The following is a 5,430-nucleotide window of genomic DNA, read 5'->3' as shown; positions in this document are numbered from 1 at the left end:
CAGCATCTTTGCATGCCTAGTAATTTTTTATTGGATGCCAGATGTGAGTTTTATCTTGTTGGGGGCTGTATATTTTTGTATTCCTACAAATAAAAGCTTGTTGTTAATCTTTGTTAGGAAGACCTGGAGCTGTGTCTTGTCTAGGGTTGATTTTGTCTCATTACTGAGAGTAGACCCTTCATATTCTAACCGATGACTTTTGAATGATGTGATTTTCCCATCTGTTTGTTGAGAACAGACACTACTTCTTTTTTTTTTTTTTTTTTGTCTTTTGACTTTTTCCGTGTCCGGCAATGGATCGCAACCCTCAGTGTTGCCCCCGTACCGGACCGGGGACCGGCAATGGGATTGCAACCCTCGGCGTTGCTCCCGCGCCTCGCTCAGCCAGTGAGCGGGAACCGGAGAACAGACACTACTTCTAGCCTTGTGTGAGCTTCAGGCACTGTACCCTCTCATTCTTTCCCACGTTTTTATTTTCTCTGCCTCAGGAAGCTTCTTCCTCACATGGATGCACTAGTTTTCAGCTGAATACTTGAGGCAAAACCTCTGCAGATCACTGGAGACCTCTCTGTACAGCATTCCTTTTTCCAGAACCCCACTCTGTGAATTCTAGAAACCTTGCCCAACCCAGATTCCCAGTTCCAACTCCTCAACACAGGGAGACTGCCAGGTTCTTCCTGGGTTCTCCTTCCTCACATCATAGCCTGGAGACATTCTTCAGGCAGTGAGCTGGGTCAACTGTAGGGCTCACCTCCTGGTCCCAATCTCTCAACGTCCTTCATCGTCTGTTGTTCTGCATCTTAAGAATCATACATTTTGGTTTTTAGTTGTTTCAGGTGGGAGGATAATCCAATGCCTGTTACTACACTGTGGCTGGAAGTGAAAGGTTGAAGCTCCAATTTAAAATTCTTCAGCCTTTCTGCCATGTGAGGACACAGCAAGAAGGCACCATCTTGGGAGTAGAGAGCAAGCCTTCATCAGACACTGAATCTTCTGGAGCCTTGATCTTCATCAGACACTGAATCTTCTGGATGGCCTTCCCATCCTCCAGAATTGTAGGGGGTGTGCACAGTGTTGGTAACAGTGGTGCCTTCCAGCTTTGGGTCCAGTTCCTCAGATCTTGGCATAAGGATACTCAAATAGTTTACATTGTCTCCTCTCAAAAAGAAATGCATGGACTTGTCTTCCAGGACATGGGCTTTACAACTTATGAGTACTACATCTGGGACCCCAAGAAGCTGTGTATGGACTCCAAGATGTTTCTTGATGTGGTGGAGCATATCCCACATGGCTATGTGCTTGTGATTGGAACACTGTACATTACAAGTTGACACAAAGTCAGTGGGTGAAGTTGATGTCCACCATGAAGAGCAAGTGGATAATACCATTTTTTGACATTCCCTGTCAAGGTTTATCCATATGTGACCTAAAAGAAGATACTAAATCTTGCAATACTTTGTGTCTCAAGACTTTGAGTTCTTCTGTATCCAGTCTTTGTCTAGGAACTTTGGCATTTATGATGAAGGAGTGGGAATCCTAGTTGTGGTGGTGCTCCACAACCAGCACCAAGTGTGCATCCTCTCCCAGCTGATGCACCTTGCCCACGCCCTGTGGCTAAACCCTCCTACCATGGGTGCTCACATCATCACCTTCATCCTCTGCAACCCTACTCTGCAGGCTGAATGGAAGCAGAATCTAAAAGGGGTTGTAGAGAACATCATGCTGATCAAAGAAAAGGTAAAAGAAAAGCTTGGGCTCCTGGGAACCCCTGGCTCCTGGCATCACATCCATGGCTATTGTGGACTCAACTTCCAACAGGTGGAATACCCTGTTGAGAGGAAAGCATATCTTCATCCCCCCAAATGGTCAGATTAACTTCTCTCACATCAATGCCAACAATATACATTACACTGTCCAGAGCATCAACGAGGCTGTCCTCTTCACAAAAGGCTCAGAGCAATGTCTTTTGAAAGTAAATGACCTCTGATTGGAAAGCTGTAGTCTTTGCAAAAAAAAAAAAAAAAAAAAAAAATTCTTCATATGATCTCTTAGGGTATATTCTCTCATCTCTCTATTGGCACAGATTAATACCTTTCTTGTTAATACAAGTTACATATGCACATATTTTAATCTTTTTCTAGTAGATTGCGAGCTTCTGGATGGTAAGAGAAAAATGTGAGTCACAATACAGTACTTTACAAATATGAAAAATATGAATGCTTAATAAACATCTATTTAATGGATTAAACTATTAAAAATTAACCTTATTTGGCATAGGATTTCTAGACTCATAGGTCATGGAAATGTCATAGAATATTTTGATAACAGTAAGGACTTCCATGATGTTTCTTATGAGGATCTTTGTGATAAGATGTAGATATTGGTTTCTTAGTATAGTTAGTGAATATGTGGTGTTAAACGCCAAAAATAAATAAATAAATATATATATAAATAAGTAAAAGGCAAATGGATCAAATTAAAACAGGACAGTTCTTCTGACACTTGGCAGTAACCCAGTGGTTTAAAATTTAGAAAGCATGACTTTATTATCTATATCTTCTAAGGACAAGGTATATACAGCAAGGGTGTAACCATATGTGTTATGAATGTGTGTCTTTTTGGGATATTCAGCATCCATTTTCCCTTCCTAAAGGTACCCAGATTTCTTTCTCAGAAATTGTGTACAGTTTTGGTGAGACTGTCAGTCCAACTACCTGTTTCCCCATATCAAAGCCAAAGGAGCCATATTGTCTTCACCGCCAGACCAGAGACACTTTATGTACGTTTGGCCCAGTCTACTCTTTTTTCCCATGACTTTGAGTCTTCAGCAGATGACTACAGAAGACTGGAGTTCATTCATGTCATTATTAGCACCCCAGCTGTATTGTATTGTATACCCACTAGTGCCTGGTATTCCTAGTTCCACCTGTTTCTAATCCTGGTTCTCCAACTTCCATACATTGATTTTTGAGTTCCTAATCTTTGTAATAAATGATTTTTATTTGCTTATATTAGAGAGAGTTGTTTTTGTTGCTTGTGAGCTAAGTGCCTGAAGTGATGTACCATGTGATCTTGCCATTCCAGGAGGGTGAGGGAGGGGTTTACATGGTCTTTTCAGTTGACCTGTTTAGTTGACTATATGTCCAATGTGAGCAACCCATGAGAGATGTCTGCCATAGTGCTTAACACAAGGTTAGGCTGCACTCACAGACCTACCCAGATCTCAGGAAGTAAGCCTAGCTGTACACTGTGCTGATCAGCAACAACTTGAGTATGGTGTCTGGTGTGAGCAAGGTATTCTTAAGATTACTGACAAACTGTAAAGGCGTCACAGGAATACGTATCTCAGGTGGTGAGAACTCTATGGACAATATGACAGAAATAGTTGTTTAGGTTGGAGAACTGAAAACGTAGGGGAGTAGTCTTATTTTATAATTTCTACATTTCTAGAAGTAGGTAGCCATTCATCAGACAGAAGAGATTTTTGAATGACAGCCAATTCATAAATTATAAGGCACTGCACTAATGTGATTATATTGAGGTGTTACTAATTTATTTGTTGAACAAATTAATGTACATTAATGTAATTGCTATGGGTCAAATGTGTCCCCCAAAGTTCATGTGTTGGAAACTTGATCCCCACTTTAACAGTGCTAAGAGGATGGGAAATCTGATCATATTTGAAAAGTGGGGACTTGGAGGTGATTGGATCATGAGAACTGTACCCTTGTGAGTGGATTAATCCACTCGTCGAGTAATGAGTTATTACAGGTGTGGACTGGTGGCTTCACAAGGAGCACGAGAAAACTTTCCCCATTTTCTTGCCATGTGATACCGTGCATCACCACGGGACCCTGTAGAGAGCTCCCAACCAGAAGGCCCTCACCAGATATGTTTCCTGGACCTTGGACCTCCCTGCCTCCAAAAGAGTAAGAAATAAATTTCATTTTCTTTATAAATTACCTAGTTTCAGGTATTCAGTTATAAGCAACAGAAAATGAATCAATATAGTAATCTACATCACTAGTGTAATCTAATATGGGGTTAGCTTGTTGCAATTACTTTTTCTTTGGGAATTAAGACATTCCAGTATGGTACCCATTAGCAACATGTGGCTACTTAAATTAAATTAAATTTAAAACTTAGTTCATCAGTTGTACTAACCACACACTGAATGCTCAATCGCCACACATGGCTACCATATTAGCACAAATAATTTCCATCATAACAGAAATTCCTATCAGCCAGTGCAGCCCAAGAAAAATAAACATTATGGTAAGATTATTAAGTCTATAATCTTTTATTTTTCAGTGACATTGAAAATCTTGATTTTTTTTTTTGTCTTTTGTCTTTTTTCCATGTCCGGCAACGGATCGCAACCCTCAGTGTTGCCCCCGTACCGGACCGGGGACCGGCAACGGGATTGCAAGCCTTGGCCTTGCTCCCGTGCCTCGCTCAGCCAGTGAGCGGGAGCCGGTCTGTATGTGGGATCCGAACCCTCGGACGGGAGCACCGCCGCGCTTCCCAAGCGGCGCACTATCCAGTGCGCCACCGGGCCGGCCCAAAATCTTGATTTTTAAATACTATATAGTGCTTCCTAGTTTAACAAAACTGGAGGTGTCTTTTATATGATGGACTAACAACAAATGTCTCATGAAAAACTGCTGAAATCTTTACTCCTGATTGTACTGATGTGGTAGATGGATGTCCCAGCTCCTCAGCTCCCAGTCTGGGCCAGTTCTCTCTGCACCACATACCTGGGACCTGCAGCTGGAAGGGGATGAGAAGGAGGAGGAAGTGGTGTACAGGGGCTGTTTCTTGGCCTTAGACTCTTTCCTAGGCTCAGGGCAGTGCTCCACCTGAAGATATACACCTTTAAGGCAGAACTTTCTTCCTGCCTTCTAGAGGCACTTGCATTCCTCTTGTAACCCAACAGGCAACTCTGATCTCTTCCTTTGACAGCAAGGTGACAGGCCTGAGCAGGGAGTCTCAGCTGTTCCCTGATGACTGTGTTCTCACCTGTATCAGAGGTCCCAGACTCCACAGAGGAAGTCAAGTTCATGTGTTCCAGCCTAGGTAGGCATGGGTACTTTCCATATTCTGGTATGATAAAATTGCTCCTTCTGGAAACATTTTTATGGTTTGCACAAATGCAATAGACCACTTAATAATAACTACTCTTTAAATGATTGTCTTAAAATGGCTTGTACTTATGAATGAGAATTCCTGATTTTAAAAAATTTCACTTGATTTGTATCACATTTTAATAAAACTTGGTTTACTTAAAAAAAAAAAGTTGATCCTGAAGATTCCATCAGGCTGTGTGTGTGTGTGTGTGTGTGTGTGTGTGTGTGTGTGTGTGTGCGCGCGCGCGTGCCTGTATTTATCTACTTACTGGTGTTAGCACCACGTTCTTTTTTTTTTTTTGTC

The 5,430-nt window shown here is 41.8% G+C and overlaps 1 pseudogene; it reads left to right on the top strand.

The window, feature by feature from the left end:
- The first annotated feature begins 339 nt into the window (after positions 1-339).
- On the top strand, positions 340-1,987 carry LOC103593255 (annotated as a pseudogene).
- Positions 1,988-5,430: the final 3,443 nt, after the last annotated feature.

The sequence above is a fragment of the Galeopterus variegatus genome, unplaced genomic scaffold (genome assembly GCF_000696425.1).
Source record: "Galeopterus variegatus unplaced genomic scaffold, G_variegatus-3.0.2 Scaffold1310, whole genome shotgun sequence".
Taxonomy (NCBI): Eukaryota; Metazoa; Chordata; class Mammalia; order Dermoptera; family Cynocephalidae; genus Galeopterus; species Galeopterus variegatus.
The sequence above is the reverse complement of the archived record's forward strand: the minus strand, read 5'-3'. Positions and strand labels throughout refer to the sequence as shown.